This window comes from Plecotus auritus (genome assembly GCF_963455305.1).
Source record: "Plecotus auritus genome assembly, chromosome: 11".
NCBI lineage: Eukaryota > Metazoa > Chordata > Mammalia > Chiroptera > Vespertilionidae > Plecotus > Plecotus auritus.
In genome coordinates this window covers 31278909-31301220 of record NC_137777.1, presented here as the reverse complement: position 1 = coordinate 31301220, position 22312 = coordinate 31278909, and positions in this window count along the sequence as shown.

Here is a 22312-nt window from a genome sequence, read left to right as displayed (position 1 = left end):
TTCCTTATTTTTTTAATAAATCTTTATTCAGATTATTACAATTATTTCTCCTTTTTCCCCCCATAGCTCCCCTCCACCCATTTCCCACCCCACCTTCTGCCCTTACCTCCCCCCCACTGTCCTCATCCATAGGTGTATGATTTTTGTCCATTCTCTTCATGAACCCCCCATACCCCTTTCCCCCTGAGAATTATCAGTCCACTCCCTTTCTATGCCCCTGATTCTATTATATTCACCAGATTATTCTGTTCCTCAGGTTTTTAATTCACTTGATTTTTAGGTTCACTTGTTGATAGATATGTATTTGTTGTTCATAATTTTTATCTTTACTTTTTTCTTCTTCCTCTTCTTTAAGAATACCTTTCAGCATTTCATATAATACTGGTTTGGTGGTGATGAACTCCTTCAGCTTTTTCTTATCTGTGAAGCTCTTTATCTGCCCTTCAATTCTGAATGATAGCTTTGCTGGGTAGAGTAATCTTGGTTGTAGGTTCTTGCTATTCATCACATTGAAAATTTCTTGCCACTCCCGTCTGGCCTGCATAGTTTCTGTTGAGAAGTCAGCTGACAGTCGTATGGGTGCTCCCTTGTAGGTAACTAACTGTTTTTCTCTTGCTGCTTTTAATATTCTCTCTTTGTCTTTTGCTCTTGGCATTTTAATTATGATGTGTCTTGGTGTGGTCCTCTTTGGATTCCTTTTGTTTGGGGTTCTGTGCGCTTCCTGGACTTGTAAGTCTATTTCTTTCACCAGGTGGGGGAAGTTTTCGGTCATTATTTCTTCAAATAGGTTTTCAGTATCTTGCTCTCTCTCTTTTTTTGGCACCCCCATAATTCTGATGTTGGTACGCTTGAAGTTGTCCCAGAGTCTTCTTACATTATCTTCAACTTTTTGGATTTTTTTTTTTTGCTTTTTGCTTTTTCGGTTGAGTGTTTTTTGCTTCTTTGTATTTCAATTCTTTGACTTGATTCTTGTGTTCCTCTATTCTGTTTCTGGGTCTCTGTATAATATTTTTTATTTCAGTCAGTGTATGTTTAATTTCTAGTTGGTCCTTTTTCATATCTTCGAGGGTCTCGTTATATTTATCGGCCTTTTCTAGGATATTCTTAAAAAGTCTTATAACCGTGGTTTTGAATTCTATATCCAGTCGTTTTTTTTCCTCCATTTCTTTCATTTGTGATCTGATTCTTTGACCCCGCATTTTCACTTTCCCTGAGTTGGTAAGGTAGATATTTGTGCTAGGTTTCCAATATGGCCCAGGGGGTCTGCTTCCCCAGTTAACCTGAGGTGGACACTCTTGGTGCACCCCTTTGTGGACTGTGTGTACAGCCTTGTTGTAATTAAGTCTTTATTGTTGTTGGTATCACTGGGAAGAATTGACCTCCGGGCCAGTTGGCTGTAAGGATCAGCTGTGTCTATGCTGGGAGAAGTTTGGTGCTGGAGACAGCCTTATAGGATTAGACTTGCCAAATTGCAATAGCCTCTGTGCTCAGCTTGGATGGGTGGAGTCTCAGTCTTGGCTTCCTGTCAGCCTTGCCCTTGTGCGCATGTGCGCTTTCAGTCCTCCGCCTTCCCCAGCTCGAGTCTCCGCCTGAGAGTCCAGACTCCCCCCACAAGAGCGTGGGTCCCCAGGGGCTCGCCTGGAACTGGGGTTCACTGCAGACAGAACTGGGGCTCAGTGCCATCAGGAGCCTCTGACTCCCTTAAACTAGGGAAAGCCTGTGGCAACCTCCGCAGCCTTTGTGCGCACTGGCACGCGCGCGCGCTTTCAGTCCTCCGCCTTCCCCATCTCCCGAGTCTCCGCCCGAGAGTCCAGACTCCCCCCACAAGAGCGTGGGTCCCCAGGGGCTCGCCTGGAACTGGGGTTCACTGCAGTCAGAACTGGGGCTCGAAAGCCTGTGGCAACCTCCGCAGCCTTTGTGCGCACTGGCCCACGTGCGCCTTCAGACTTCTGCCTTTCCCAGCTCGAGTCTCCGCCCGAGAGTCCAGACTCCCCCTGTAAGAGCGTGGGTCCCCAGGGGTTCGCCCGGAACTGGGGTTCAGTGCAGTCAGAACTGGGGTTCAGTGCGGTCGGAGGCTTTCTTCCCCCTTCCGCCAGAGAAAGTCAGCCAGGCTCTCAGCCGCCCTTCCTCTCTACGCGCACAAAGCCCCTTTGCCGTACCTCCAATTCTCTGTGAGTTTTTCTCTTTCCTTCTAGTTGTAGAATTTTCACTCAGCCAGCTTTCCTGTGGTTCTGGATGGTGTCCGTTCTGTCTTTTAGTTGTAGTTTTGAAACTGTTGTGCGAGGCAGCAGTTTAGGTGTTTACCTATGCCGCCATCTTGGTTTCTCTGAAATTTCCTTATTTTGATTCCAATTTGAAAAGAAAAAATGTTAAAAGTAATTTTTGAGAAATTTGAGAAAAAAACTGAATATAGCTGAGTTTTGGGTAATCTTGAGAAATTATTATTAATTTTACTAAGTGTAATAATGATATTTCATAACTATTAGAAATACATACAAAAGTATTTGTAGGAGAAATTACATGGTCTTGAATTTGTTTTAAAATACTTAGCAATTTAAAAAGGAGAATAGATGAAACAAAAAAAGGCAAAATGTTGATAATGGTTCAAGCTGATATTCTTCAGATGAAGGTTTATTTTCCTATTACTTTTAAATCTGTATGAATGAAAGTTTTCACACAAAAATGTGGCACTTGAATAAGAGGCTGTATTATGCAATAATTTTTATTGTTAGGACTACATGACTCCAAAATGATTTTAAATCATAGGCAAGAAGCAATGTGGACACTGGGTTCCCATCCCTGATCAGACACTAAACATCTGAACTTAAGCAAGTCATTGTCCTTCTCTGCATCTCAATATCCAAAAGATTGAACTGAAATTTGATTTCTAATAATGCTAGCCTCAGAGTGTCCTAAGTTTATAGTAGACAATATGTGGCATGGTTCTCAGAGGTCAGCCTACCCTGATCCTAAGCTCTCATCCTGTTGCAGATGTTTCAAATGTTTAGGAGAGTAAAACCTTCATGAAGATGCCCCATATGGTATCTAGCATATGGTACAGGCTCATTAACCATTCAACAAAGCAATATCACTTTTAAATGTGAACCCCAGGAATAGAAAGGTCCATGGTAACATGATTTGCTCAGTTACCCAGATTAGTACCAGACCAAGACTATCAGTTGGATTTCTTAGCTTTTTCTTCCAAATGAGCCAAGCTACAAAAAGAGAAGTACCAAGATATTTAATTTCTACATACAGGCAGAAAGTAGAAAGGGCTAATAAATAAGTCTCAGCTCCTGAATCATAGAGCCAAGAGAATCCTGAAGGACACCTAACATAAGAACCAAGAACCCTGCCCAAGAAAGTCAAGAAAAAGAAAAGCAGGAAGGAAGCTTGGCTCAGAGTTGGCATGGGCAGCCTCTGTGAGCCCAGGATCTGAGTTCATTCCAGCTCTCATTCACTGTTCTGAGTTGATGCTGACCACTGCTTTCTGCCTGCCCTCCTGCTTCAGGCCACTTGGAGAGATGTGGTAGCCCCAAACCCAACAGGTTGATTATAGTCCAATCTGTAAGCCTAAGCCCTGGACTTTGTTGATGTAGTAGCAGAAGTGCTGTAAGCAACAAGAGGATATGATAACTAAAATGCTAGGAACCTCAGTGGCCTCAATGACACAAAATATTTAATGACCACCAATTATTGATGAGTCTATTCCAAGCTATGGAATGCATCAAAGTATCCTTCTAGTGAACTTGCTATCCAGACATGATGACTGACGCTTAAGTCAGAATTGGGTTTTACAGAGAAAACACACATAATACTCAATCAACATATGGTAAGTGCATTAATTGTTTAATTAATTAAGCAATTAAAAAATAAAACCAGAAAAATCAACATTTTACTTCTACCTTCTTCTATTTCAATATGGGTGGGGATAGAGATGTCAGGGGCATTCTTTACTTTTTTTCTCTTGCCTTGGAGTTGAGACTCAGTTTCAAATTGGAGAAAGAGAAACCATGGCTTCTTTCTGATAATGTTTCAGTGTTATCCCATATCCCTTGCAAATGACTGTGTAGTGAATGACTAACCATGTAAGTCATCTTTCCAATACTATGCTGTGAATCAAAGAACAAACTAATATGAAAGAAATTTGCTTTACTATAAATCTCAGTTAAGAGCTTAAAGTAGATTTATTTAGTTTATAATATTGAGCATAGAAAAAGTAGCTACAAAATAGGTCAGGTAAAATATAATTAAGAAAAATATTTTTGGATGAGAAGTAGGAAGGTTCTTAGCTGTATGACAAAGAATGGTCAGTCTGTCTATGTACTAATAATGAGAACTATCTATTCTTTATTTATGACAGTGGGGGTATCAATTTCAGTGTCCTGATTATTTTTGACCTCAAGTGACTCCAGAGAAACTCTTCTGGAGACTTACTATCCCAATTACAGAGCAAAACCAACTATTCCAAGTGAGATCTTAATTTTTTTCTCAATATCTACATTTTTATTTTATTTTATTTTCCCCTTTGTTTTTGGACGATAAGGAGGTCTAGATGGCAGTGCTGGAAAAACTACAATGTCTCCATGCTAAAGACTTCACTAAGAAAGGGCAAAGAGAAAAAAAAATGCCAAATAACTTAATTCCTGTGTTAATCTCTCCACTCTTCACAGAGAGCAGTAAAAAACGACCACCATTGGCAATAAATAAACCAGAAATGTACCAAAGAGACAATTTAAATGGCCAATAAACACACACACACACACACACACACACACAAAAAAAAAAAAAAAAAAAAAAAAAAAAAACTGTAGAACCGCCCATGAAATCAGAAAATGCAAATTAACTTAATGAATATCTTTATCTAGCTGCACCTTTGCAAAAATGGATGTTGGGAGATGATTCATCTCATTTACTGTTGTTAGGAGAATATATTGGTTCAGCTACTTAGAAAGGCAGCTTGGCTGAATTTGTAAACAAGCTTTAGTACTCTTTGCCTCAACAATTCAAATTTTTTTTGTTATTGACACAAGACAAGTTCGTGTATATATATGCAAAAAAGAGAAAAATATATAATTGTTGTTATCACAGTTGTTGAAAATTAGCTAAGTATCTGTCAATGGAAGAGAATGGTTTAAAAATTATGGTATATTAATTCCGTAAAGTAGTATACAGCTGTTTAAAAGAAAGAGGGAGATCTACATGTTTATTAAAGTGAAAAGATCACTAATATTTTCACTAAAAATGCAAAATGACATGCACAATATAATCCCATTTGTTTAAAAAAAGACAAATTATATATTTAGAAAAATATTTGGAAGGCATAACCCACAACACTCAACAAAACCAGGACTGGGAGCTACAAGGAGGTGGGTAGTAAATAGGACTTTTTCCCTCTACATATTTTATGTAGTTTGAAACTTTATGAACAAGAATGTAATTCTTTTGTATTAAAAAAAATTAAAACATAACAAAGAACAACCCACCAGGTAAGCTGTAAGAGTAGAATTGGAAGGAGAATGAGGAAAGTGGAAAAATAGATTTTGACAACCAACTCCAGAAGAGGCTGATGGGGATGTGTCTCGGCTCTGATACAGAAGGAGTTAGTAGGAGATGTCTTGTGCATAGAGCCAAGTCAGTCCTGGCCAGTGAGATGGGCAGCGGTGAAGAGAGAGGTCTCCAAAAGGTGGTGGTGGATGTGCGGGCCCAGACAGGAGGAGTGTGCAGGGAGGAAGATGAGCGAAGAAGAATAGTCCAAAGACATGAATGCAAAAGTTAATTTTAAAAATGAGATATGTGTGAGAAAGAAGGATATACTAAAAGAGACATAGGAAAGCTGAGCCCACCCATGGAAGTTTGCTTAAAGCTGACCATCCATAAGCAGGAAAGGCCATTAGGTTTGCCATACAATTGCTATATGGCTGCCACAGGCCCCCTGACTCCCCATGTTTGTGACCAAGATTTCTTCAATTCCCATACAAAAGTACATTCCACCTATTAATTGGGTCCACTTGAAAGCACACAGAAAAAAAAAATAGTAGCAGCATCTTTCTTAATTCTGACAGATGGCTTCTTCCTAGACCTCTGAAGGTTGGTGATACCAACTTCTGGGATAGCGACGTGTAGAACACAGTCCAGACAACGGGCTGCTTTTGCTTGGTGTCAGTTCAGCTTCCTACCAACAAAATTAAAGCAGCATTCAGTTAGCAATTGGAAACACATATCAAAGGGAGGGCGCTTAACTCAAAACAGATTTTTCTAACCATCCTCAATATACGTGTTTAGGAAGAATGCATCTTTTAGTTATAGCAATGCAAATGTCAGTGATTATAAACATGTGTATAATAGCTTGCCAGCAATTTTTGCCCTTGAATGACGAGACCCATACAGAGTCCAGGGAAGAATGTGGAACTCCCATTGGCTTCAGCATGAAATACAGAGAAATGAATGGTAGTCGCAGGAAAATCATGGACATAACCCTTTAAGGTAAGCATGTTGGGTTTTTGATCCACATGCCTGAAAACAGCAAAGGCATGTCCTCCCACCAACACTAAGACTTCTTCAAGAATGCAAATATAACTAACTTAATTTGAGAGGAAATTCATTTCCAAGAATGGTAAAAGACGGATCATTCTTAGAAGAGAAGCTCAGAGAAAGGATGATGCGAGAAAGCCAGAGAGCTCTGATGAGTACTGTCATGACCTTCCTTCTTCTGTTTCCGCAGCCTGGATGTCTCTCACATTTTGTTTCCCAAACAAGTGCTAAATTTTACCCCAGAAGGGAAAAGATTTGTCAGTATACATTCTAACGTCCTTTGTAAGAGACAAATCCACTTCATTGTGTCTTCGAATGTCTATAGAAAAATTAAAATGTCATGGTTGGAGTTGTTTCTGGGTTAACATCAGTAAATAAAATGTTTGCCTGTTAGTTGCTGTTTTACCAAACAAAATAGAGCTGCCAATTCATCCATCTGCAAAAGTACTCCTTATATACTCCTCAAGAGAGTTACTGAATTATTTTCTGTGCAAAAGTAGTTTCCTCGTGTATTGTTTACTTCCTGTGGCTAAAGGGGGAGTGTTTCGGCCCCTTTACAGAGCCCTTTTCCCATGCACATGCCGGATTTTGCTGAGGCTGCTTCCCTGTTAGAATAGCTGCTCGCGTTTTGTCAATCCAAATCCTTCAGTGTCTTCAGGGTCTGACTCAGGCGCCTGAAGAGCCTTCCCCAGCCTCTTACCCTCACAGGGTTGTCCCCTTTCTCTGTTTACTTACTGCTTTACTGCTCGATGGTGTAGCACTTGGTTACATTTTGTCTCGCATTATTATAAAATTCTTTTTTTTTCTTAATTCTATCTTCTTCAACCAGGTTAAGATCCTTGTGGGACAAAGCATGCTACATACTTCCCACATATCACTTCAGACCTAAAATGGATATACCTTCTTGTACTCAGATAAGGAAGTTTTGTTCTCCACTATCCTCCAAATGCATAATGGATCAAATATACAGATCATTGCGGTATTTTTACAGTAATTGTTTGATGAGGGAGGAAGAGAAAAAATGCAACAACCAGGGGAAACCTGTGCAAACTTAGTGATTCTGATTTTCAGGGCAATGTTTCCACATGAGGATAAAGGTAGAGGTAATAAGTAAACCTGAAATGCATAAATGATCTAACTGGGAAAAGAAATTCAAACTGAAGTACAGAGTTGATTCCTAGCAATGTGGTAGATCAACTACTATAAAAGAGGTCCTTTTCTTGCCCCAAACACAAAACACTGGGTAAAATAAGTCTTAAAATATTTTCAAATATATAATCAAGTTCAAAATATAGGGAACCCTTCGGTTGTCATATATTGAAAAGAAAAAATTAAACCACTCAATAGAAAATGGTCAGAGGATATGAATAGGTAGTTGAGAGAAATGAAAGCCCAAATAATCAATAAATACAAAAACAAAAAAAAAACCAACTCACCTGGTATCAGGCTAGTGTAAAGTAAAACGACAATTAGGTGCTATTTCCCACCCATCATATTGATAAAATTTTAATATCTGACAAGTTTTGGGAGAAAAAGTGGAGAAACAGGAATTTTCAATACTGCCATGGGAAAGTAAATTGGTACACTGCTTCTCAGAGCAATTCACCACTAACTAATATAGTTAAAGGGGCACATACTCTAACACCTGGTAATCCAATGTAGGTATAATTCTCGAGAAACTCAGGAACATGTGAGCAAAGAGATACATTCAAAGCATTTACTGCAGCATTGCTTGTAATGAAAAAAATTAATGTCATAATAAGATGAATCACAAATTGTGACTTAATCATTCCATAAAACAAATAAGATGATTAAACTAGAAATACATGTATTAACATGGGTAAATCTCAAAAACATAATGATAAATGTCAAAAGTTATACATGAAGTTGATACTCTCAAATATTACTTTAAAAACACATAACACACCTGGCCAGCATGACTCAGTGGTTGAGTGTTGACTTATGGATCAGGAGGTCATGGTTTGATTCCTGGTAAGGGCATATGCTCAGGTTGTGGGCTCGATCCCCAGTAGGGAGCATGCAGGAGGCTATCGACCAATGGTTATCTCTCATCATTGATTCTCTCTCTCTCTCTCTCTCTCTCTCTCTCTCTCTCTCTTTCTCTCTCTCCTTTCATCTCTGAAATCAATAAAAATATATTTTAAAAAACACGTAACACAATTCTATCTATTTTAGGAACCCAAAAAGATGAAATAAAACAAAAATATACATGAGAATACCCACACACTTCAAAAGTGGCTTGCTCTGGATGCAGAGATAAGAAACAATATGGAAGAGGAGTAGGGACAAATTTGTTACCTTAAAAAGAGAAACTATGGAAATATTTAGTGTGGACATTGCATCAAGGTAGTGGGTATATATGTCTTTATATTTGATTCTCCGTTACATGAGGGACTGGATATGAGTGGATGAAAGAGTCATTAAAATCCACCACTATTCCAGGAGCCAGTGTCTGGGATCGGGTTTCTATCTAATTTCCATACCTTTTGAATCACTTATTCATTTCATAGGGACAAGCTATAATATTTAAAAGTTCAAATCACTTCCCTGCCATAGCTGTCTTTCCATTGTTGCTTAAATATTTTACATTTTTAATTTGCACCAAACACAGACTACTAAAATAGAGTTTACTCTAAGCATCATTAAAAGGGAGAACCCCAATGGCAAACTACAATTTCTCATTTATTTTGACAATTCAATGTAATGGGAAGTGATCTCCTCTGGGCTTGTTCATTACACTTCCTTAAGTATTTGGCATAAGATGATTGTGTGTGTGGTGGTTTTTTGTTGTTGTTTTTTTAGTGTGTGGAAGAAAATCTAACTTTTGGACTGCAGCTTCTCACTCCCTGATGTGCCACAGCATGTCGGAATGCCAAACTTGCTACCAATTCATCTATTTACTCGACAAGTGCTTACTGAGGGCCCACTCTCTCCGGGTACAAAAATGGAATTTAGTAGCAAATACTACAACCCAAATACAATGAAATATGATTAAAGTGGACACTACAGTTTGGAGTCAGCTAAGGGCTTCTCATAAACTTGTTGGCTCTGAACCACCAGGGAATGAGCAATATCAAAGATAAACAAAGCCAGACACTAAAGTGGTAAAGACAGATATTCATCAGCAATACACTATTGCAAGAGGAGGAAAAGTCCAGCATGAACTGACCTCAACCTTGATTTGTGCAGAGGTGACTGGGCCTTTAAAGGGAGAATGAGGAAGTAGAGATGGGAGTGGGCTGGAGCTCTGCAGAATCAGAGAGGTGAAAAATTACAAAAAGTAGGAAAAATAGGCAGGGGTTGGTCATTGTGAAACCAACTGGGTTTGCTAACTGGCATTTATCCAATTTCAGCTCCTCCCCTCCCACAGAGACTGGGATGCAGGGGCACTATTCAGGTGTTGGCTGCAACAAATAGGAAATCCTTCGGGGAGCCAATTGAAGGGGGGCATGGTCATCCTGGAGATGCAGCTTTGAGCTGTTAGAACCCATATCAGTGTTTGTTCAACCAAGCTTGAGGCCTAATGGAGAAGAGGGCCCAGAAGAACCTGGTTAGGGTTTGGTCCAGGAGGGAATGTTTGTCGGTAGCTCAGCCCTTACAGATGGGGCAAGAAAGGGGAAAGAAAACAAGGACTAACAAATGAAGCATGACATTGACATCTCTGCCCCTGTCAAATGCAGTGTTCATAGCTAGATGAGTGATTTTTAGAACTGGAAGTACCCTACTTCCTTTAACAAATGAGTAAATGGAGTCCAAAGAGTTTAGATCCTCACTAGACTGACTCTCAGATCAGGCACTAATGAAGCTTGTTGAGCCAGCAATAGAATTCAAAATTTCAGGAAGATTAGAATGTGTACAGCTAGCCCTCCAGGGTCCCAAAACCTACAGGACCTACTGTCCCTCCCAGGACAACCACACTCAGCTCTGGCCTACAAGTCCAAACACAAATGAGAGCCTGGACGAGAACCAAACCTGATTTCCAAAATAGGCTGGAAATTCGTACTTTTATGTAAGCTTTCTTATTCTGAGATGCTGGATACCGATTCCAAATTTTAAAACATACCATATGAGCCAAACAAAACACATCTGCCGGCCAAGTTCCAAGTGCTGGTCACTATTTTGCAACATCTGTTATAAAGAACTGGGTCTGAGGGCCTCCTCCTGGCCAGTTCTTATGGCTCCTGAATTCAGAAAAAAGAAAAGGTTATGTTCAGAGCTGCTCCTAATATTGGAGCCATCTGAAATTAAATGTTTACTGCTGAGGTCTATTTGGATGAAAAGCAGAAGTTGTAAATCTGATCAGTTTGTACCTTTGGAGATTACAGAGACTAAAACTGGCCACCCAGCCCATCCAATAAGAACATGATTGTTGGACACTATTAGTAGGTGACATGGTAGGGAAGGGGGGAGGAGAAGCCACACCAAGTGATCCCAGTGCAACCTCCCCATGCCCTTCTTCCTTCCTCCCCCCAACCTCTCCTATAGCCTTATTCTATCAGCTCTCTACTCTTCTTCTGGTCACTAAGAAATGGTTACAGTAGAAGACCAATAGGGCAGGGAGTGTAGAGAAAATCATGCGTCATTCTGCTAATTCATAAAAACTAACAACTGTCTACTCTGAAATGTGTTTCACACCCTATAGCAAGCATTTTCCATTATAATCCTTACAACAACCCTTTAAATGAGGTACTACAGTTACAGCCCTGTACAGATACAGCATGAAGAGGTTATGAGCTTACTCAAGACCACAAGTAACAGAGCCTGGACTAACTAGAATCCAGTTAACTAGAATTAGACTAGGATCCAGAATTAACAAGAATTCACATGATTCTGACCCAGTGCTCCAAAATTGTGCTATCCCTCCTCCCTCCTGGCTACATGATTTCATCCTGTGTGTTTTTTTATTCGTCTACTACATAGCATCATTCAGTCTCCTCAACCCAAAACAGATTCAATATGAAATAAGATTGTGCATTTGTTGAAGATATTTTTAAAAGAAACAGTTTAAAAGGATAGTTGGAGTCTGCCTTCTCTTCTCATTATAACAATAGAATCCGTCCTGCAGAAGGGAGAGGGTTCTGGGAAGGGTACAGAGATGGATCCTTTCTGTGACTTGCACTTTTTTTTAAGGACTTGAAGAAACTTAGGGAAGAGAACTTTGTCCTCTAACATACTGCTGCTTGATGATGAGTAGGGCTTTCCTTGTATTTTAAATGACAAGGCAAAATACACACACATGTGTGCTTGTAGGTTTGTGCTGTGTGTATATGTGTGTGGTGTATGTGTGTAGTGAGTGCATGTATATGTTACATGCATATGTATGTGATTTGTGTATGTGTGTGTGGTATATGTATATGTGGATAGTGTGCTGTTTTATGTATATATGTGCTGTGTGGGGGTATGTATGGGACATGTATGTGTATTTGGTATGTGTGGTATGGTGTATGTAGGGTGTGTGTGAGTATAGTGTGTGTGTGTGTATGTGTGGGGTGTCTGTGTGTGTGTGTGTGTGTGTGTGTGTGTGTGTGTGTGTGACTTTCAAGATGTCTTTTGGACAATCAGTGCAGCCACATGCTCTAGGGGCCAGAGGTTAGGCCATTAGCCCAGGCCACATCCATTTGTGGTTTTCTTGTAGATACTGTTTCTCTAAGTACGTATGATCTGATTGCCCAACTGCTGGAGAATCAACTGGGGATGTTGTTACAATGCACACGCCAGGGCTCCTGCAGACCGCCGTCATCAGACTATCTGGTCCTGGGCCTAGGAATCTGCACTTTTATTTAATAGGTGTCCCACTTAAGAGAACCCAGAAATCTTGGTTTTTCTACAAAAAGTCTGGATTTAAAATCAGAATTATTAGTTGCTAATATTAGTTTTTAGTTTTTATTTTAAAATGTAGATTTTTTAAATTTTGAAACACTATCAATCAAATAGAACATGGAGGGGCACTTGGACTTAGCCTGGAGCCTCCACTTTCGAGCCTTCAAAATAGATTGTTGTGCTACTCACCAAAATAACAAATTCCTTATCTGTCTAGAGCAGTGGTTCTCAACCTTTCTAATGCCGCCACCCTTCAATACAGTTCCTCATGTTGTGGTGACCCCCAACCATAAAATTATTTTCATTGCTACTTCATAACTGTAATTTTGCTACTGTTAATGAATTGTAATGTAAATATCTGTGTTTTCCGGTGGTCTTCGGTGACCCTGGTCTTAGGCTCTACAGCGGCGGTTCTCAACCTGTGGGTCCCGACCCACAGGTTGAGAACTGCTAGCAGGGTCGCCTAAGACCATCGGAAAACATGGATATTTACATTATGATTCATAACAGTAGCAAAATTACAGTTATGAAGTAGCAACGAAAATAATTTTATGGTTGGGGGTCACCACAACATGAGGAACTGTATTAAAGGGTTGAGGCATTAGAAAGGTTGAGAACCACTGCTCTAGAGTATGGCTTTTTAAAATTAAGATAAATCTATAATCTAGTCCAATGACCAAGGAAACTCATAATTAGAGAGGAAGCTGTATCTCATCTGATCCAACTACACGTCTAATTCTTGGATCCCTTCTGCCTCTAAGGTTCCTTGTAACCTTGAGATTCAATTGCCATGTGATTGCTGTAATAGTCCTGAGTGGCAACAGCTCCCTACACTCTACATCTGTGTGCAATACTGTTACTTTAGAATCAGTCATTGCCTCTCCTTTTTCTCTTTTTAATCTTCTCTCCTGAGATAACACAAGCAAGGATATGATTTGACATTTATCTTGTTAAGAGAACAATGGATAATTTGAATGCCAATCAAGCATAAAAGAATGTCCACATTCTTCTAATCAGTCAAGAAATTGTCAAATCATTTCACTTTGCCTTTCAGACACAGCTCAAGCTATGAGAGTCCCAAGATTTTTAAATTCTGAGTGTTTTTTAATGGTCTTTTGAGAACTAATCCAAAATGAACTTGCCTCTTACATACAGGTACTTATGGCTATACATGGGGAATGAATACTACAGGAAGTCATCTACAGGCCAAGAGAGGAGAAATGCATGATCAATTATAATATAAAGTAGAACAACATTAGCACCTATAAGAGTTTGTCCCTCTGTATTAGAAACAAAACAGAACTAATAGCAAATAATTGGAAAATAAAGTTTGAAATAACACCATTTGAAAAAATCAAAGTGCGTATAATGATTAAGAATAAAATTCACAGGAGAAACCAAGATGGCGGCATAGGTAAGCACCTAACTGCTGCCACGCACAACAATTTCAAAACTACAACTAAAAGACAGAACGGACACCATCCAGAACCACAGGAAAGCTGGCTGAGTGAAAATTCTACAACTAGAAGGAAAGAGAAAAGCTCACAGAGAATTGGAGGTACGGCAAAGGGTCTTTGTGCGCGCAGAGAGGAAGGGTGGCTGACTTTCTCTGGCAGAAGGGGGAAGGAAGCCCCCGACCGCACTGAACCCCAGTTCTGACTGCTCTGAACCCCATTCCCGGGCAAAACCCCATGGACCCAGGCTCATACAGGGGGAGTCTGGACTGTCAGGTAGAGAGAAAGGCACCCGGAGACTCGGAGACCTGGGGGAGACCCAGGGGAGCCCCGGCAGGCAGGGTTCTGGAGGCGCGCGCGCCAGTGTGCACAAAGGCTGCGGAGGTTGCCACAGGCTTTCCCTAGTGGAAGGGAGTCAGAAGCTCCTGACTGCATTGAACCCCAGTTCTGACTGCACTGAACCCCAGTTCCAGGCGAGCCCCTGGGGACCCACACTCTTGTGGGGGAATCTGAACTCTGGGGCGGAGACTAGGGAGCCGGGGAAGGCAGAGGTCTGCAGGCGCAACGCTCGAAAGGGCAAGGCTGACTGGAAGCCAAGACTGTCTGCTCCGCCCTGAGAGTCCACCCCATCCAAGCTGAGCACAAGGCTATTGCAATTTGGCAAGTCTAATCCTATAAGGCTGTCTCCAGCACCGAACTTCTCCCAGTGTAGACACAGCTGATCCTTACAGCCAACTGGCCTGGAGGTCAGTTCCTCCCAATGATACCAACAACAATCAAGACTTAACTACAACAAGGCTGTACACACAGTCCACAAAGGGGTGCACCAAGAGTGTCCACCTCAGGTTAACTGGGGAGGCCGACCCACTGGGCCATATAGGAAACCTAGCACACAAACCTACCCTACCAACTCAAGGAAGCAGTGAAAATGCGGCGTCAAAGAAACAGATCACAAACGAAAGAAATGGAGGAAAACAAACGACTGGATATAGAATTTAAAACCACGGTTATAAGTCTTTTCAAGAATATTCTAGAAAAGGCCGATAAATATAACGAGACCCTCGAAGATATGAAAAAGGACCAACTAGAAGTTAAACATACACTGACTGAAATAAAAAATATTATACAGAGACCCAGAAACAGAATAGAGGAACACAAGAATCAAGTCAAAGAATTGAAATACAAAGAAGCAAAAAACACTCAATTGAAAAAGCAAAAAGAAAAAAAAATCCAAAAAGTTGAAGATAGTGTAAGAAGACTCTGGGACAACTTCAAGTGTACCAACATCAGAATTATGGGGGTGCCAGAAGAAGAGAGAGAGCAAGATACTGAAAACCTATTTGAAGAAATAATGACCAAAAACTTCCCCCACCTGGTGAAAGAAATAGACTTACAAATCCAGGAAGCACACAGAACCCCAAACAAAAGGAACCCAAAGAGGACCACACCAAGACACATCATAATTAAAATGCCAAGAGCAAAAGACAAAGAGAGAATATTAAAAGCAGCAAGAGAAAAACAGTTAATTACCTACAAGGGAGCACCCATACGATTGTCAGCTGACTTCTCAACAGAAACTATGCAGGCCAGACAGGAGTGGCAAGAAATATTCAAAGTGATGAATAGCAAGAACCTTCAACCAAGATTACTCTACCCAGCAAAGCTATCATTCAGAATTGAAGGGCAGATAAAGAGCTTCACAGATAAGAAAAAGCTAAAGGAGTTCATCACCACCAAACCAGTATTATATGAAATGCTGAAAGGTATTCTTTAAGAAGAGGAAGAAGAAAAAAGTAAAGATAAAAATTATGAACAACAAATACATATCTATCAACAAGTGAACCTAAAAATCAAGTGAATTAAAAACCTGAGGAACAGAATAATCTGGTGAATATAATAGAATCAGGGGCATAGAAAGGGAGTGGACTGATAATTCTCAGGGGGAAAGGGGAATGGGGGGGGGGGTTCAGGAAGAGACTGGACAAAAATCATACACCCATGGATGAGGACAGTGCGGGGGAGGTAAGGGCAGAAGGTGGGGTGGGAACCGGGTGGAGGAGAGCTATGGGGGGGAAAAGGAGAAACAATTGTAATAATCTGAATAAAGATTTATTAAAAAAAAGAATAAAATTCACAAAATATGTACAATACCTATACACTTAAAACTATAAAATATTGCTAAGAAACATTAAAGAAGACTGAATAAATGGAGGGATGTATGGGGCACCTGGATTGGGAGATACAGTTGTTAAGATGACAATTCTCCAGAAACGGACCTACAAATGTAATTCAGTCCCATCAAAATCCTAGCAGGATTTTCTGAATAAAGTGATGAACTGATTCTAAAGTTTATATAGAAATATAAAGAATCTATAATAGCCAAAACAATTACAAAAAATAATTGGAGAATTTTAAGATTTATTTTTAATTGAATTTATTGGGGTGACATTGATTAATAAAATTTATAGGTTAATAAAATGTAAAATTTCTAGCCCTAGCCAGCTTGGCTCAGTGGATAGAGCATCAGCCTGCGGACTGAGGGTCCAGGTTTGATTCCGGCCAAGGGCACATGTTTGGGTTGCGGGCTCGATCCCTATTAGGGGGTATGCAGGAGGCAGCCCATCAATGATTCTCTCTCATCATTGATGTTTCTATCTCTCTCTCTCCTTCTCTCTTCCTCTCTGAAATCAATAAAGAAATACATTTAGAAAAAAAAATGTAAAACTTCTAGAAGAAAATAGGAGAGTTTCTTCACAATCTTGGAGTAGGCAAATATTTCTTTGATAAGACACAAATCTGCTCTTCAAAAGACATGATTAAAAAATTAAAAGGTAAGCTAGACACCAGATGAAAATATTTACAATAACTATTTATGACAAAAGACTTGTAGCCAGAATATATAAAGATCTCTGACAACTCAATCATAAAAAGATAAACAACCCAATAAAAATGGGCAAAATATTTGAGTTGATACATCACAAAAGATATGAATGACCATAAAGAATGTGAAAAGACACTCAATATCATTAGTCATCAGGGAAATACAAATCCTATATAATAAAACTCTAATATGCAAATCGACCGAAAGTCAGAAAGACCGGTTGCTATGACACACATTGACTACCAGGGGGCAGACACTCAATGCAGAAGCTGCCCCCTGGTGGTCAGTGCTCTCCCACAGGGGTAGCGCCACTCAGCCAGAAGCCAGGCTCACGGCTGATGAGTGCAGCGGCAATGGCAGGAGTCTCTCTTGCCTCTGTGGCAGTGCTAAAGACCCCTCAGAGGTCCCAAGAGGGCACAGGCTGAGCTGAGGGACCCCCCACACACACACACCAGTGCACGAATGTCATGCACGGGCCTCTAGTTAAAATAATAAGATGTCACTAACCCATTAGAATGGCTTCGTTTAAATTTAAAAGGGATGATTTCCAGATGTCTGCCATTCACTGAGAGTGAATACAGGAGCAAGGGCATATTTAAAAAAGCAACCTTTAAAGTAGTTCCACACAAAAGTTTGAGATACCTAAAGCATGTAGGAGAAGCCTGAGCTGAAGACAGAGATTTAGGAATACTTGATATATAAATGAGAGGTAAAGTCCTGGAGTGGGTAAGTTTTCCAAGCAGAATGTATAACTTAAGATGGGATGAAGCACAGGAAAAAGCCATAGGGAACATCACCATTTAAGGGACAGATGGAGAAAGAAAGGTCCAGGAAATAGAGTAAGAAGGAACAATCAAAAAAGGTAGAGAAGATGTTTCGAGAACTCCTAGAAAGAGAGAACGGACAATGGTGTCCAACACTACAGATATGACAAATAATATAAGAACTGCAAAGAGCTTCTTGGATTTTTATCTAAAAGATCACTGCTGACTTTAACAAGTCTGTTCTCACTGGAGTAGTAAGAACAAAAGCAGCATGGCAGTGGAGGAAAGAATTCATAGGGGATGAAGAAGGGGCAACAAAGAATTTATACCATCCTTCAGCAATCAGAACTCTGAAGATAGAGTGAGAGCAAAAGTTGGGCAGGGAAGAGAATGACTACATATTTAAGAAAGTGCTATTTTTTTAAATGAGAGGAAAGTAAATAGTTTTGTACTTATGAGGTTGTATGAGGACTGAGAACCAACTGTCATACTGCCTTGCACTCCAACAGCTGTCTTCATTGATAGACTCCTTCCTGTCTCTGCCTTGCCTGAAAACTCTCCTATCTTTTCCACTTGTTGGAACCCTGCCCTTCCATGGAACCTCCTGGTCCAAATACCTCTACTACATCTTATCTCCCCTAATTTGCTCTGCTGCACACAGTAACATTGGAGATTAATACTACATACTATATCCCAAATAAAATAACAATTGATAAGATTGTGTGCCATCTATAAATCCTCTTTTCTAGCTATATCTTATTACATTTTGGTGAAATAGCTTGCAACCTGCAGTTATTATAAATTGGTCTATCATTGTAATTTTTAATTTGGAGCACTAGAGCAGGTAGATAAATAGCCTGTTTCCTTTAACCATTATCAAAATACTTACTTGCTTTTATTATCTGAACACTCCACTAAGGCAACCAAATCATATCTCCAAATATAAGAGGCCAGGAATATGACAATCCAAGAACTGAGAAAAAAATCATTTGCCTTGGAAAATCAAATTTAACACAGCACAGTAAAAAGTGCCATTAATATAAATTGAATACCTACAGGTTATCGATATATGGTTGTTTTTATTTTCCCCATTGTACAGTGAGGAAAATGAGGTTTAGAGATTAACTTTCCAACTGAACACACTCAGTTGATAGAGACACAGAAATTAAAAGTATCATTTTCTTCTCCTAAACTCTTAATACTGAAATCATTGTTTTCCCTCATAAAATACTGCATTTTGTTAGTTTTTCACAAGATTCATACATATGAAGAAATACTTTTGTCTAGGCTCTATGTCTATACACAACGAAGTATAGACATCAAGAGAGTAATTAGAGTTAGAAATGAATGCTATCTGAGGAGGATTAGCTCATTCCCTATATAATTTTTTTAATAACATTCTTACTTTTCTAGTCCATCCCATGAGCATGGGAGCTATGGGAGATATAGCTACAAGTATGAGCACAGTTGGTAAAAACAAGTTTACTGAGTATCCGTTATTGGAAAGCTCTGTGCTGTAGGCATACGGAGGAGTCCCCTATAAAAGCTGGGAAACTGGAGCCACCACATTTGCTCCAGTGACTCACTGTGCTCAAAACCTGTTTGGAACTTCTAGTGTAGCCCCAGTTGTGAAAATTGTTTCCTTAATGAATATTTTCATTCACTCAATTAATATATTTCCTTCTCTGCAAGTCCTATGGGTGGGATCTGGAACTTGATTATGGAAACAATTAAAATAATCTAAGTCAAGTTATTGTTCAAGTCTAAAGAGGCTATATAACTTTATTTTATTTTATTGATTTTAGAGAGAGAGGAAAGGAAGAGGAAAAAAAGGGGGTGGGGGGCGACAGAGAGAGAGATTTGTTGTTCCAGTTATTTATGCATTCATTGGTTGATTCTTGTGTGTGCCCTGACTGGGGATCAAAACCACAACCTTGACTTACAGGGAAAATACTTCAACCAACTGAGCCACCTGGTCAGGCCCCAGGCAATTTTTTTTTTTTTTATTCTCGCCCAAGGATATGTTTTTCGTTGATCCTAGAGAGAGGAAGGAAGAGGGAGAGAGAAACATCAAGAGGTTGCATCCCATACACACCCCCACCAGGTATCAAACCCACAACCTGGGTATACGCCCTGACCTGGAATAGAACCCGAGACCCTTTGATGCCTGGGACAATGCTCCAACCGACTGAAACACATGGGCCAGGGCAATACAATTTTTTAATATGACTGGTTCTCTGGTATGGCTTTAAATTATTTCAAGGCAATTACAAAAGTCATTTTTAAAAGTGAAGCTGCTGCATAATCCATATATTGGTTGGATCCTCAGTTCTATCCTCTTTTAATCTAATGAGTCATGTTGTAACCTGCTTTATTTGTGGTCTAATTACCTATGCTTAGTACTACAATTTATTGTCCCCTGAGTGGGAGGCCACATTGAAGAACCCTATTTTAGTTCTAAGTTTATAGTATATAAACAATACGTTTGATATACAGTTTAGTTTCCCTTCCCTGCTTTTTTTCCTGTTCTCTCTCTCTCTCTCTCTCTCTCTCTCTCTCTCTCTCTCCTTTGGCACATTTTATTATTCAAACTCACATTTAGAAAACCTTGTACCAGGTTACTTTTTCTTTCAAAGGGTTTATTTTGTGGCCTGGATTTTGAGAGTGAAAATGTACTAGCACTAACTTTGCTTAAAATGGGGATTTATCACACCATAAAAACCTCTCCTTCCAACCAACTTCCAGTCTCTGCTAGGGGGCTCTCAGCCAGTTCAAAGAAGAATCAAGTGATATTTCATGGTAACATCCCCAGCTCACAGAATCTTATCTGGCAACGTGCGCACTTTGGATTGTAACTGAAAACAGGCAAGGTTGCCCTGCCTCTGGCCTGACTCCAAACACTGGAAATTTTAGAACATGGTGCTTTTATGCTGAAACATTACACAAGCCCCAGACTGCGGAAGTGCTGTGTTCTCACTACTGCTGTGTTAGGGAGAGAGGGGCAGAGGGAAATTGGGCTCCATAATAAAGTATGTGTATTTGGGTGGCAGGAAGGGGGGAGGAGAGGAATGGACCCCTGAAAGGCATTATTCAATTCAGGCATCTTCCAGCCTGGAAGTGAAGAAAGACAACACTGAAGGACTTTTCAAATGCCTCCTACCGCTCTCGCAGAACACCTAGGAACGGAATGAAACAGCACTTGTCACTGGGACTTTAAAAGCCACGTTTCTTGGACTCTGGAATAAATCCCTTTCGTCTGACACGTTTGGGCCCCAAGGATCAAAAGAAGGCAAGGTCTTGATTCTGACCTGGGACTCAGAATTGTCTGGATTAAATGCTTTAAGAGAAAGTTCCCTTCCCTTTTTTTTTTTTTTTTTTTTTTTTGAGTCTCATTTCTAAAGCAGCTTTTTCCCAGGAGGTAACTGCAAAATCCATTTGTTCTCAATACATATTTAAAGGATCACGAAAAGGTAAATTCCTTGCAACCCACAGCCACCGTTCAAATATAAAGAAATGAACCCAAAAATGTATGCCCTCTCGCCCCTCGGATAGACGGAAGCAGGTAATGGGAAGGCATCCGTCACTGATTAGGCGAAGCCAACAAGCTCCACCGCCCACTCCTGCCCCTTCGGCCAGTCAGCCAGCACACATTTAGTCAGCACCCACTATGTCCCAATGAGCTGAGCGGGCGCTGGGGCACTACTCCTAGGAGACAGCCCTCCCTTTCTCTCCCCTGACATTTAAAAAGCCTGAGACAGATGCAGATTCACCAATAGAAACGAATTCAGAGCAACCATTAATTTGATTGTTCCAACAGAAATAAACCAGGCCTGAGGTGGGTGCCAGAGAGGAGGTGCGGAGGACCCGGTACTGCCACGGTGTGGGCCGGTCACTTGGATGTCACTTGGACCCTCTGAGCTTCGGTTTTCGCCACATACAGAATGAGGGTGGAAATAAGTGGTCCCCGGACCCCTTTCCGCGTTTAAGCTTCTACTTTTCCAAGATCGTAGGGAGCTTTTTGTGTCCAGCACTACTGTTTTCTCTCTCTCTCTCTCTCTCTCTCTCACACACACACACACACACACACACACACACACACACACGCGTCTCAGCCTCTTGCCCTGATTATTGATTATGTGTTTCAAGTTCTCAGGTGATCACAGGTATGCCTGTGCTCAGAGAGAGCACGTTTTCTATCACGTTAGGCAGGATTTACTCGTGCACCGTTACTACTGAGTACTGCAGTGCAGTTGGCTGCCTTTACGTCTGAGCAACAGGGGGGTGGGGGTGGGGTATAGATATCAGCTCTCCTTTCCTTTGGGGACGGGGAGGTAGCTGGAGAGGACACCATCAGCCCCCCGATGTGAAGAGCTTAAAAATGTCCAAGGGGAAACTATGCTTTCCTGGCAAAATGTCTTAGACTCTGCCTGGAGTACTGCCGCCGCACCTCCGCGCTCCGCTTTCCCGCCCGGAAGGCAGGCATTGCACCTTTGGGGCTCCGTGGCCACCCCGGGTTCCTGTCCGGAGCCCGCATGCTGAGACGCCCCCCTTCCCAGGCGCACCCGAACCTCCGCAGGAGAGCGCTGCCCTCTAGCGACCGAAATGAGAAATGCAGGGCGACCCGAGCCGGTCCCCTGGAAGGTTGAAGTCCTGGTCAGTCCTTTGCAGAGGGCGCTTCTGGCTGGGAAATCCCTGAGACCCTTTCTCTATGTCTGGGCTCTGGTACTGTCTGTGGTTTCTTTCCAGAGCCAGGAGGGATAGATAGATACAAAGATGGATGGATGGGTGGATGGATGGATGGATGGATGGATGAACAGATGTATGATGGGTAAATGATA